This window comes from Bemisia tabaci, chromosome 5 (assembly GCF_918797505.1).
Source record: "Bemisia tabaci chromosome 5, PGI_BMITA_v3".
NCBI lineage: Eukaryota > Metazoa > Arthropoda > Insecta > Hemiptera > Aleyrodidae > Bemisia > Bemisia tabaci.
The window spans coordinates 22,252,023-22,266,705 of record NC_092797.1 but is presented as its reverse complement, the minus strand read 5'-3'; the positions used below and the strand labels follow the sequence as shown (position 1 = coordinate 22,266,705).

At 39.6% G+C, this 14,683-nt stretch overlaps 1 protein-coding gene across 7 annotated transcripts in view; it reads left to right on the top strand.

Annotated features, from left to right (window-relative positions):
• Positions 1-14,683, top strand: part of LOC109036555 (uncharacterized) — a 426,442-nt gene that overhangs the window by 386,515 nt on the left and 25,244 nt on the right. The window lies entirely within an intron of this gene.

The following is a 14,683-nucleotide window of genomic DNA, read 5'->3' as shown; positions in this document are numbered from 1 at the left end:
TTCGTGATTTATGTCGCGATTTGCGACTGAATTTCACACTGTCGAAATGTTTCGAATAAGTTACCGGAAAAGTAATGAATTTCTCTGTTGAGGAAATACTGAATTTTTTGGGGGAAAAACTGGAAAAAGTACTATCAAGGTACCGATTTTTGTGCCAGCCAGCTTTGCTAGACACCTTGTTTGGAATGAAATAGGAAGAAACTAGACCGTTACTCGGAAAAATGAGTTATGTGTAGTTATGACTTCAATTGGTCGCACATTTTCTTCTATCAAAAATTTAAAGTTGAGAAAACTAGTTTGACATGACTTTGATGATTACCTTTAATATTGAGTCTCATGGAGGAGTAAAGTTTCAGTCTCTTTCTCGGAATTCGATCTTGTCGTGACTTGGTTCCTTTCTGATAATTGCAGCCCATTTATCAAAATGTATCAACATAATTAACCTGTGTTATTATATAATAATCAACCACTCTAATAACAAAGAAAAAATTCGGATCGGATGTTTTTCTGCGTGTGTATTGACGAAATTAAATTAAGTTGGAAAACCGCTGTCCATCTACCACTTACTGTTAGCTTGCGGAAATTGCGGGGATAATATTATAACGTAGAAAGATGGCATGTGTGGTTTTATTATAATTTGCACTGAATCTTAAGGACTTGTGTCTTGTATTCTATTTCCTAACCGTTTTTTGTTAATTGCTATTCTGAATTCCTGAGAGAGCAAAAACTGTATCGCAAAGGTCCGTGCTCAAGTAGCGCTAATTGCATAATCGCTAAAACGAAGGCGTTTGTTCGACACATTTTCCCTGTAAACTTTCATTTCAATTCAGCACCTTCTTTCACTCACTTTACAAGACTTTATACTATCCAATTTCAGCAGACACAATAATGATGAATTTTGGCACATCTACCTTCCGATAACCAAAAAAGCAGCTCATGGAAACTTCTCTTTTAATTTTTCATCTTAATTTCCATTTCTTCAATTCAATCGAATACAGAGACCATAAATGGTGTACGTTTCAGTCAGGACAAGTTGGCTTCCTCCCATTTCATATTCTGTCTGTAATGCGTCGTTCGAATATTTGCGTATCAATCTCTTCCCATGCATGCGCTTTTTCACGTCCAAATGGCAACCAGCAGTGTATGTGATGAGTAATGATGCCTAACACCGTGGGGTTACGGAGTCTTGACCCAGTCTGCCAACTTAGCTTCCACTGTTAAAAACATTCCCAGCCTCAGTTAACCATGTTACTTTAGTCAAGGTCAAATCCATCGTATAGTAACCGCATCTCGCTCTGTATGGAATTGTACATCGATAGAGTTTCTAGCACAGGTGAGATCGAGGCATTAAATTTGAACATGATGAAATATTAAATGCACAGAGAGAGAAAAAAATGCGGTAGAATAATTTCTGCGTGTCTTGCGATAAAATCAAACAACGCGTGTCAAAACCTTCTTAATTTTGGAAACGTAACCATCGAACTCTCTCGTACCTCTTTTATATCAAATCATGGTTCTATACTCGGTATTTGAAAGTGAATTAAATGAAAAAAGGGAGAAAACTTTACCAATGTTTCATTTTGAAGCTCTGCGTCTATTTTGTCACTGCTTACGAAAAGGAAACCTTTACTAGTCAAGCCCGAAATCAATGTTTTTTTTTTCAAATTAATGAAAGTCTCCAAAAATTCGAAGGTGAACTTTGATTTTATCTTCAAGAAAAACAGTTTTGTGAAAGGCTCGTTTATGGTTTTAAAGACAGATATTTCATAAATGACGGGGGTAAAACTTTCCAACGCTAAGTTGCTGTTTTCAAAGCAACTTTTGAACTTGGGTATCAACTCGTAGAATGAATTGAGAGATACGATCAAAGTTGTACAGAAGAATGGCCCCTTTAATTATAATTATTTTGTGAAGAATTCGTTTTAAAGAGATTATGTTGTATGAGCAAGAACACTGGAAAAAAAAACACATCGGATCTAGATTCCAGACTCTAAAAGACATCGACAAGAACAAATACTCTTGATTCAATCAGATTTAAGCTTAAATCAAGAACCAAGCCTCTTAATTTGAGCGGATTTCCTTTTGATTTAAGCTTGAATCTGATTGAATCAAGAGTCCTTTTTCTTGTCAATGTTTTCAAGAGTTCGGACTCTAGATCCTGATCCAATGTGTTTTTTTTTTTTTTCAGTGAATTATTTTTCCAATCAGTTTCCGCATTTCTCTACATTTTAGACAAGGAATCTTCAAATTTTATTCTCCATGACTTATCCGCATTATAATGAAAAGGGTTCTGCCCGTTCTTAAATCTGTGCTCAAAGTGAGAGTGATATGGTAGCGAAAGGTTAGCGAGGGTGACAGTTGATGGCGGAAGGATGTATCCTGTTGAATGTTGACAAATTAAGTCGAGTTTTCGGGGAGGGAGGAGCGTCGTAGGTCACGAACTCAACTGGTGCAGTGGGTTGTCCGCCGCGACGCGGCGCGTCCGGGGAATCGATACGCGCTTTTCACCAGGTTTGCCAAGTGAAAGACGCCGAATTTCCCAAGGATTTCCCTCGAAAAATTAAATCCCTCATTGTTCCCAGGCAATATTTGGGGGTGTTTGGGGTTACCGACTGCGTGGCTGTGATATCACCAATCGTTCTTTCAATCGCGCATAAGATACGAGGCTATGTCGCTGTATAGAGATCGGAAAAGTTTAGATGAAAACGGAGCAATGACTTCCTTGAAAGCATTTGGACACAAAGGATTTTATCATGCATAGTCCTTCGGTTACATATATTTTAAACTGCAGAGATGAGCAAGGTTACCTAAGTTGCTAAGAGTTGCTTCTGTTAAGAGCATACGAGATGCGTATCGAAATTTTTAAATAGCAATGGTTTCTTTTTCAAGTTATTGATTTTTGCAGAGTTGGTCACTGCTTTATTAGTTTATCGAGCTAAAATTCCAGTTTTTCCGCCTTTTTTCAAGCTCTAGCTAGTTATTTTCATTTGCGATTTCGACTTCATCATTTCCTGTTTCTTCCCGCTTTTTGGTATGTTTTTTGCGTTCGAAATTCAGTATTGAATGAAAAACAACCCCACCACACCGCTCGTTTTGTTTTATCGCAAGTGATTTCTACCGATCAGTCAAAATTAGTAGGAGGATTATAACATTACAATGACAATTAGGTATTGTTAAATTTTTAGAGGATTATATGTGTGTGAATAATTCGCAGAAATCCTGAAAAATTCCTTCAAATTTCTTGATTGTTTGACTCTGATTTCCCAAGTAATGCAGCTAAAGTACTACTGTGCCGGTTTGTCCAAACTCTCATTTTAAATGATTTTTTTCCGTGTGTTAGACTATGTGAAGGGATTTTTGAAATGTTGGCAACACTGAGAATGCGTGCGTCTCGACGCGATGTGTACGTATTCGCACGCCGAGCCATGACGACGAGACGTCTAACTCCTCATGTCTCGGGCATTTTTTTCCGTTTCCAAAATCACCTCAGCTCCGCGTCCATAAAAAATAAGCAGCATCCCGTCATTCTCCTCCGCTAAGCGCTCTTTCTCACGCTCGGCCTCTGTATCAGATCCGTAGCCCTCTTGTTTTACAATTACGTAGCAAATAGCCTCGTCTCACAACAATCCCAAAGCGCATGATAACGGACAGGTGAAGATTCCACTATAAAGCGATTATTCTGTTACAATGTATAGCAATCAGTTTCTGCTGATAATGTATTTGAATATTTGTGAAGTGTCACCCTGCTCACCCTTCTTGAAATTGTACGAGAAACACAGTTGAGGAGCTTAGAAGACAAGGCGCATAAGTGCATTTTTTGCTATTTCGAGAAATACGCTTTTGAAGTTTCGAAATTACATGGATCTTTATGGCTGAAAGAAAGTATTAACTGACTTTTTGATGCTTAAAAACTGAACTTTGGGAGCGAATTTTTTACAGAATATGCATTAAAACAAATTTTACTTGAGTACTCTAATGTCTCATTTTTTCCCCCAAAACTGTACTTATACGCACTGTCCTTCAAGCCCCTCAATACACCTCTACTTTTGTTTAAAATCCTATCCCGAGTTCATAAAAATGTCACAACGCTCCCGAAGGAGAATGATCAGTCTTGTTTTTTTCCCCCAGAAAACAATACTGAAAACATGAGTAAGCATGTCGTGACTGAAGTCAAAAAATTCCCTCGTGACCCTCACAATCAGTAGCAGCAGCCACAACCTTTCATGCTCATATGTTTTGCTCCATCATTGACTCAATTTGCAGGAAAGATCGAAAAAATGAACGCAGACCAGAAAATCAGAATTAGTCTGATTCGATAAAATCTGCCAATCTAAGACTTCGACTAATATTTTCTCGTCTCTTTTAGACTTACAGATTCTCTTCTGAAGTGAGACAAATAGGAAATGCGAACTCAGTGCACCCATACCTAGATTTGAACCATTAAGCAAAACTAGACATTGTTTTACAATCATATTGAAAGATGCCTACTGAAAGAATGAATTTTCCACCGTCCGAGGGTGTCACTCCTGTAAACTCCGGTTTTCTATTTTTTCCCCTCGAAAAATTTAAGTTTTCTAATTGTGTCGATCTCCGGAGCAAATACGCAAATACACAGATCCTGAAGAACTTAAGATTTACCCACTAGAAATCTCGCTTTTATGATAACTCATATACAAATATCCAACAAATAACACTCCATTCCTGTATGCCGGCCTTTTACAGATGAGCCAATGGACCACTAGACAAGGTACGAATTTAAGCAATCTGATACATGTTTCTTAACCAAAATTTCACGTAGAACACGATTCGCGCAACGAAAATTACTGAAACCAACTCTTAGCGAAGATATTAACCTTTTTACTTCACATTGGTTACGAGGAATTTGAACTGCCCGCTCACATGAAACTCAAAGCTCTACGTGAGTCAAATCGCGCACTACAACGGTTTCAGCAAGCTTCTCAATCGAGCAATGTTCATTTTCCACCATGTGTTGTTCAAACTATTAGTAATTTGCTATAGCTGAGCCAAATAGTCAAGATTGAAGTTGAGGATTTTTACATCGCAGAGACTGTCATGATAAACATTTAGCGCGCGATGTGAATCACGTAGAGCATTGAGTTTTCATGAGCGGGGTGGTTTGAATTCACGCATCAAAAATTATTAAAAATCTTCGTCAGGAGTTGATTTTGGTAATTTTCGTTGTGCGTATCGTGTTCTACGTGCAATTTTGATAAAGAAACATGTATCAGAATGCTGAAATTCGTACCTTGTCTAGTGGTCCATTCCCATCTCTTGCACCCCTCCCTTTTACCTTCGTCGAGTTTAGAAGGGTTTATGAAATAAAAAGAGGCAGGGGTTGAGACACAACCTGAGTATTTCCAATTAATTTTGATAGTACCCCAATAAAATAGGTTACTAACCCAAATGTTGCGGTACTCCCTGGTAAAAATTGGCAGTAGAATGTGTGTTCCAAAATACTATAGACCTAAAGCCGGCTGTAAGATTTCCAATAGCCTTTGTAGCCGGCTATACGATTTCTTATAGCCTTTCATAGCCGATGGCGATTAAGGGCAGAGAGCGCGGAACGCGCATTGGTGCCTACAAACCTAACAGGGATACTTCTCGCATTGCGCAATGCGTGAAGTATCCCTGTTAGGTTTGTAGGCGTCAATGCGCGTTTGCGCAATGCGTGAAGTATCCCTGTTAGGTTTGTAGGCACCAGTGCGTCGCCGCTCCGTTTGTGTTAGGCTCTAATATTTAATCTCGCGGAGTCAGCGGTTTTCAACTCATGATTTTGAAATGTTTGCACACTCTGTATGGATTATTCTTATTTTAGTCGATGAAAAAAAATACGTTTTAAAGGAAAATATAATGTGTGTTTTGTAAATGTTAAGGTAGTTCCGTATCAAACTTAATGATTTCCAAAGCACCCGAATCTCTACACGATTTCCTATAACCTTTTATAGCCAATGGCGATAAAGTGTAAAGCCCGGTGATAGGAACTATAGCCCGACTGTATACTTTTTTATAGCTTCGTATAGCCCGGCTATATGATTTGCTCCGCTTTCTACAGCCAGCTGTATGATTTTCAATAGCCTTCTTTAGTCGGCTATAAGAAATCCTATGGCATTTTGAAACGCAGCTCCTATTGCCAATTTTTACCAGGGATTTCCAATTATTTTTTATAGTACCCCAAAGAATTAAGGTTACTAGCCCAAATGTTGCGGTACTACCACAATCAATTGGAAATACCCATATCATCCAACAAATTGGCGTAGCACGACAATTCTAGTTAATTACCCCCAACACCTCTTTTTCCGTGTTACCGATGGGTCATTCTTGACGACCAAGGAGAGAGCAGGGGACTCATTTAAAAAAAAAAAAAATCAAGTTTTCCATCTTTTTTTTTCAATTTTGAAAAAGCCTCCGAGGGGTCAACCCTCACGATTGCGGTAGAGAGCAAGGGACTTGCCCGACATCACTATTGGACAGATGATAAGTAACTGTAGATTGACAAGCGGTGGTTGTAACCACGTTGGTCGGCGGCTGGGGGGGAAGTCGGGGGGGGGGGGGGGGGGGGCTGCAAGAGCAAGACGAGCGACCTTGATTAAATGATTCCATAGGTTCCTGAGCGGAGTTGCGGTCGGAGGCATTGGGCAGCCGGCGAGGGATGGCGGGGCGGGGGGCAGAGGGCCCGGGCTTGTGCCTGGGCATGAGCAACCTGTTGGACGAGTCCTTGTCACTAGGTATGTAGGACAGAGAGTTTCCTGCAGCGACCGCATCTGGCCCGAGCTTGGGCTCTGCTCCTCATCTCCTCGGAGCTAACTTTTGCTCTCATGTCCCCTGCCAAGCATCCCGCCCCGGCCGCCACACCGCGCCGCACAGCCGCACTGCCAGCAGCGCAGAGGTCTCTTCATCCTCACTTGAGACACCCGCACACACACGGTATGATCAGAGTCCCTTTATACTGAGAGTAAAGACAATGCGAATTATAGGAATTAGGGAATCGGTTGATCAAAGATTACAAAAAACGTCCGATTTGTGTAATCTTTATTCCCGTTTGTGACATCCATAAGCCGCGTGGTCTCATCTCTCTCTTTACAAAGAGGCTCTAGGTACAATCTGTGACAATACATTTCCAGTCACCGCACCGTTTACGCTATCTTTCAGTGCACCACAATGGAAAAATTTTAGTTGTCTGAAATTTGTATTTTCGAGTGTGAACCACGGGATGCAACATATAGGGTGATCCATAAGTCCCGCACCTCCATCAGACATCGCCCCTGTAACTTTTTAACAAATTGGGATAAAGACTTGACGTTTTTTGAATACTCCTAGGTTAAAGGAAACGACTCGTGGGAACCCCTAAAATTTTAAAGGGAATAGGGACCACTTTGAAAAAGAGGTAAGAAGCGGAAGGGCTATATAAGGGCAGTGCTGAATTTTGAAATCACCCTGTATAAGCAACCAAGGGTTTTGAGCGTAAGAAAAGTTTAAAAAATCGTTATGGGGGTGAAATTACAAAAACGGACGGTCACGGAATAAATAGGTGGCTCAAAATCCTGGATTAGAATCGGAGATGACATTCAGCAAACTAATCATATTTCCTTTGAAAAATTCGAAAAAAAACCCATGTGCAGTCTGGTAACACATTTGAGATAGGGCCGTGCCCGAAAAAGGGCGCAAGGGGCGATACGTCGGGCCCGAAAACAGGGGGCAATCGCTAAAACCGCACTGAAGGCTCATGCAACTTTATAGCCTCTTACGCGGTTTCAGTTATCCTATTGATTAGGATCCATTTGCTCATTGTAATTGCCGCTTGAACACAGTTTACCAGTGAGATCACATCTGCAAACTTGTAAAACGCTCTATCTACTCAAGGTCACCATCGAGGTCACCTCAAAAATCAGCCATCGTTAAAGGCTTTCTGGATGGTAATATCCCAAATCCAGCCTCCTTACGATTATGTTTCACCCGAATTCCTCCGCTGAAGAGATATACTCTTCTTGAAACGGCATCATGTAGGTATGACTGGCATTGTGCAACGAGAGCAGTATCGAGAGCATTTATGCAACCTTGATTCAAATGAACCACAAGATTTACACTTTTCCCATTGTCCTTTCCCTCCACGCATTTCCGTGGGTGCTTAACAGTTCCGCGCACGAGGCTCGTTTCCGATTTTGATTTCCGTCGTTCAAAAACTGCGTCAATAAGGTCAGAAACTCCATAAGGCGCCTCTTCCAGCACAGCTGCGATCGAAGTAGTCGTGGCTCGGTTCGAGAAAAAGTATTTGCGACATCGGGCACAATTACAATCGGATATGATGACATTGTGTTATAAAGAAGGCATTAAGGTAGTCAAAGAAATTAAAGCCATATTTGGCGAGTATTATTCGCGTCCAGGTATGGAGGCCCCGCCATCTATCCCACAGATAAATCTCTCACCTTGCAGCTGCATACCTAATCAGCTCGCCACAATGCCGCCAGTTCGTTTATTAATTCCAGTTTTCTTCGTTTCTCGCCGTGCGAACTTCGGGATTTATTTTAATATTAGGCAATTGTTTGCGACTTCTCGCTCTTTTATTTTTGCTCACAGTTGTCAAATTAATTGAATAGTGTTGAAAATCTTCCTCGTCTCTCGTACCGTTGAGAAAAGTGGCAATGTAGAAAGAAAATGTCAGTAGGTATGACTCCTTGTCATTGAAAAAGAGAGAAAAAATGGGGTATCATTGTTTTACCATGCATACCATCACGAAGTACAAACTTGTTTCTTCACAAAAAATTGCGGCACGTCACGAATCTCATACTTCTACCATGAATTTTGGCAGAACTCTGAAAAGTGCTCTTGGCTAATCCGTCGATCCCCGGACGATGAATCGTAACTTAATTGCTAGGTTGAAAAATTGACTCAGACAATTCATTTTTCTCTGTAGAATGTAGCATCGCAATTTTTCTTAAAAATTTGTCTGAATTTTGCATAGGTCCGAGGAAATATCAGTGAAATTTACACTTAAATATTCCCAGAATTCTCCTGATAAAAATGCGATTTGCGCGGGAAAATTTAGCAATATTGAAATGGAGTTACTTTCTTTCATGAAAGAAACACGAATCGTGTTCGTTCTTCTGCTCGAATTTATGTTATATCATTGTTTTTGTGAGTGCCGTTACTTTTTCTTTAATTAGAATCTTCACAAACCCTTCACCGAAAGCGAAGTTGCCACAAATGGTCCTCTCGCGCTCAAACATATTGAATTTTTGAAAAACTTGTCTCCAGTCTGCCCGAAAAATGAATGTGAGCATACGGTGGCAAGATAGCTGATGCCGATGACGTCAGAAATTTTGCTGGTTTGCAAAATCTGTCCAAATTAGGCTGAAAGTAAATGGCTCCAACTAAGCCACCCGTCACTAATCACCTTCATATTTCCAGCTGTCATTCATTGTGCATGATTCACCGGGATGTTATGGTTATGGAGCTCATTATATCGAAGGTACTTTAAATACTCGTGCTCCTGTGTTTTTGAGCTGTTATTAGTTTCAGCAGGAGTTCGAACCTCCGTCGTTAGAAACATGATCCAATAGTATTTTGTAAAATGTAAAGTGGCAAGAAATCGTTCCTGTGTCAGCATACCATTGACACAATAATCTTCAAAAATCTAAATGAATAAGTGGATTAAAATTCTTCAAGAGCTCCAAAAAATTAGACTTTCTGGAGCCAGTCGGGCAGTGGGGCACTTATTGCTTGCGTTCTTCTTGTATCAGCGGGAAATTGTTTTTTCTTCAGGACTCTGATCTTTCTCAGATCTTAATTTTTGGTCTTTTCATTTATTTCTGCAAAGGTACCCACAACATACCAACTTTTTATCGTCACGTGCTCACGTGTGTATGCCAAGTCGTAGTAAAGAAGCGTCACAATTCATCTTTTGAAGCTTCACTCGAAACTTTTAGGAGGTTTGGAATGTTTCATAGGGACCAAAAGATCGCAATTTCTCCTCTCTGTATTTTTTTTTTTTTTTTTTTTTTTTGGAAGAATACTCATAATAAAATCGGGTTTTTGCTTGAATCAAGAGCCAAGCCTCATAATTCCAGCGGTTTTCCTCTTGATTCAAGCAAAAATTCGGTTTAATCTATAGTATTTTTTCTTGTCAAATTTTTCAAGCGTCTTTAATCTGGATCCAAGAGACTTTTTTTTCCAGCGTTGCCGTTTATTTGTTTGTGCATATCTTTCCTAATTTCGACTTTTTAATTGAACGTTTTTTAAATCGGAGGCATCGTGCAGGAAGCTTTAGCCTTGGCAGAAGCCTTGTGGGCAGATACGAACGTTATGGTCGCCAAACGCTCGGCTCGAAATTTAAAGAGCCCGACGATAATAGAGATTAGATCGACATAATTACTTGTTACGGAGACGTTACTTTCTTCTGGCGCTCATAAAATATTTAATGACCAAATGAAATAATTATTTTGTGAAAGTGAAAACGTCGAGCACAGAGGTCTGGGCGATCCTCCGACAAATTAACCTTCTTCAACGCTTCGGAGTGCACTCGCTTTTTCAGGCGCCTCCACTCGGATCGTCGCGGCCTTTCCTTTCTCCGTTTTCATTTATTGCCCCCTCTGCCCGCGGCTCTGTTACATATTTCACTCTCCTGTTACGTTGTTGCGCTCATTGTCTGCCTCTACTTGCACCAACTTATCTGCATCTGAACGATTTAAACTCGTCTGCGATACCTGTCCTTTTCTCCTGCGACTTTCCATTCGTCCGTTTGGCTCGTGTGTAGCAGCTTTTTCTCGAACCATAGTGAGGTGTTCAAGCTATTTACCGGTAGAGAAAATGCCATAGTGCTCACGAGATTCTTGATTGATCATGATCCATAGGAACTCCAAAATCATACTAACTTAGTAACTTACTAACTTTAGTTGAAAAACTTATCCGGGGACTTGAAAAGTCAAATTCTTTACAAGTGCAAAATGTTTTTAAAGAATTCATTCGTTTTAACCACGTACTAGATTTCAGTCATGTGCTTATCACGCGTTTATGAAACAGAATCAGGTGCATGAATACTTTAGGCAGAAATCTTGGTTACTAGACTTTCTAGGGAGCAGAGACGTAGCAACTGCTAACATTTTCGTAATCCGTGTATATGAGGGGCCGTCCCTAACAGGGTTTGTACCGCCTTGGAAAGTCCTCGAAAGTTACTCGAGTTCTCATCAATTTTTTAAGGCCCTTATAACCATTGACTTTCGAAAAGTAGTCCAAAAAAAACGCGAAAAAGCTTGAATTTCACATCTTAGCAGAAATTCAAAACTAGGTCATCACCATCAGGTGTTGCGCTGATCGTGCAAATTTTCCACTCATTTAGCAGGAATCTAGTGCCTGAAAATAAAATTTCTCATTATCGGAAATGACCCAGAGTCCAGAGAAAATTTCTCAATATGAAGGCCATGAACCGAAGGCATTGAGGGTTCCTTTACCGTGAGAAGCTCTGTATTAAAGATAGGTTTTCAGCAACAGATCAAAGATGAAAAAATTGGGAGTGAATCCAATTTTTTGTGTTGCACGTTTCGTCACGTCTTACCTGCCGTGAAAACTCGTGAAAATTATCCCAAGAATTAGTCATCATTAATTTTCGTCTGTTTTAAAAATAGAAAGCGTTTCTTCGGACGTCGGGTTAGAATGTGTGAAAATTCATAGATTTCACTCTCTCGAATAATTTCGAGTCAGCTGTTGCCGTCAATTACGCCTTATTTTCTGTGGGTCTTGGTCGCCTGTCGGGGGCTGTCCTTGATGCGTTCTCGCGGGGCCGGGATGATAATATTAAAATGCGGGAATCAGAATTTGTTTTTTTCGTCGAGATCTCGAAATAGACGGCCCATTTGGGCGCCAGAGTGAGAGTGACACAGTGCAAATGAATTGGAACGGGGGATATTCAAATAGCCCTCCTCGACTCTCCTTCCCTACGACTCGGCTGAAACCCTGTCAGTAATCCAATTGATTAGCCGTCTTATTTCAGGAGATTTGCTCCAGGTCTCCTGGAAGAGAGAATATTTTTTCTTTGTTTCAATTTGTGGCCGTTCAGGCCGAACAAGAAAAGGAACTTCAGTCCATGGAGGCAAATTTTTCTATCGAGTGATTTTTATTGAGTTAGCTCGAGTAATCGGATTTCGAGATTTTGACGGAAATCTCTCATTAGTCTATTTTTGTGTGCCACCTAAAGGCGTAAACTTGTTTTTCAAATCAATCATTTTTATCCACAAACATGGTGGTTTAAAACTTAGCACAGGCATTTTTCGAACTAGGTACGTTGTTTGAACTGCAAGCTTGAAATACTCAAAACTTCGGTTTGGATTTTCATTTTCCGGCGTTTTTTGCCCGAAAATGTTTACAGGACACTCATCTCTGTTCTGAAGTCTCTACAGTATAAGATACTTCAAGTTCGATCAGCTAAAACAAGGTTTTGGTTGACCTGTAACTTGTTTTTTCCAGTGTGAGGCATGGAAATGTTTGGCCCCTTGCCTTTACTTTCTCACATGTGAAGTGATCCAGACGCTGATTTATTTACTTTTTTTCTGAAAGTAGATATCCATTGATATTTCACATTTTGCTTAGCACTGCAAGGACAAATATAATGTTACTTGAAAACGGGAAGATAGAAACGTCTATCTTCTGAAACGAGGTCAAGCTATGCAGTTTTTTTCACTTACTAAGACTTTATCTATGCTTACCGACTAGTTTCAAAAGTGAAGATAAAAACCCCCGTTGTAAGCACAATAGAATGAGTTTTCGTATCTTGTTGTCCATTGTTTTTATAGTATCCTTGGAAGAGATTACTTACGAGACCAGCAAAACTTAAGTACACACACAGTTTTTACCCATTCAATGATTTCCGCAAACTGGTAATCAATAAGTGTTGGAACAAAATGTCTAAACCAACTAATTTTTTCTTCATAAAAAATCAATCGCTTTACAGATTTTTTTTTTTTTTAAAAGAAATTTTATTTAAATATATCGTAACTACTACAAGTGTTTCTTGTATCTATCTACGTGGCTTAAAACTAAAACTTAACAAACTGCATTAATTTTATATGTTAACGTTAGATAATACTATGATTATCTAAAAGAACAGAATTGTAAATTCTCTGCCTTCTTTCTTAAATGTATTATAACATAAAGGTTTTTAGTTTAATGGTTTTGCATTCTTCCTTTCACCCTCATTCACACTCCATTCACACTCTCACTCATACCTTACAGACTACTTAAATCTTGATGGGAGTTCAAAGGTCTCCCACCTTTTTAACCTTTTCACGGGTATTGTACTATCTAAAAGGTTTAAAGCCTCTACATTGATATGCTTTTCAATACGACATTCATATCTCTTCGTTGTCTCAGCAATTACTTGTCTAACCGTGGGTACCTCTAATTCTCTCCTTATGTCTTCGTTCCTTACGAACCATGGTACTCCAATAATTTCTCGTAGAACCTTCGACTGGATCTTTCTACCTTATTTATATTAGATTTGCTTGCAAAAACCCCATAGTTGTGAAGCATACTGCCATATAGGTTTTAATATTTGATTATACAGCAAAATTTTGTTTTTCTTTGACAATTTTGATCTTTTGCCTAACAACCAATACTTTTTTTATACTTTTTATTTAATTCTTTCACCTTGATTCTGATGTGATCTTTAAAAGTAAGTCTAGAGTCTAAATAAACTCCTAAATATCTAGCGCTTGTAACGTAAGGAACTTGTTCATCTTCTATGTTACGTTTACAGATTTCTTGCACATAATTAAGAATCTTCTAAGTGTTTTTTTACTATGTTTTAAAAAACGACACGATTGGTCAAAGTTTCTGCTAGAAGTGTACGCGTCACCAGATTCATGCGTCGTCAAACGCCACAATTGAAATCCGCGACTTCAGACATTTTCACCATTTCGATTCGCGTTACCCGACGAAATTTTACAACTTGAAAACTTTATTTTTTGGTCAGATTGATTTAAGTCGACTCCCACCTCTCCAAACACGATTTTTGTATAGTTTTCCCATACACTTACATCCGGACCCCCGAGGTATTCAATCGGCCGCACCGTGAATTTAAAGTAAATTGCGGGAAGCTCCTCTACGTTGAATACATTGTTGAGGTTATGGGCAACGGGGTCCATAGCGCTCTGCCATGCCAAGGAAGAACGCCGTATGAACGTCCGAGAGTTGCCTAATTTCCCTCAATAAAATGCTCAGTTTTGAGGAAAGTTATGAATATTTTCCCTTGTAATTTTCAGAATTTTTCGGTAAAATTGCGAGCAAAATTATTTGAAAAATTGGAAGAAAAATATTCATAAGTTCACCAGGAAATTTGTGTTTTATCGGAGCAAATTTGGCAACGCCTGAAGGCTCATGCGGCCTTTTTCCTTAGTACGGTAGCGCTGAAGATGCGGGACCTACCACCTACCACCGCACTAAACCTAGACACCAGAACGATCGTTCGTATTTCCTTCACGTTCCAGTATCGTCATAACCATATTATGTATGCTCAAAGCGAGCCGGGCTTTTCGTCTACCATGAGGTGGAAGTATACTTTCTCCTCTCTATGAACATGGTGGCTGGTGGCGGGCACTGTTCACTCGCCCTTTCAGTGGATTAGGATCCAAAAAGCTATTGTTCTCATTAGATTTATCCACTTTTTGTTAGAGGA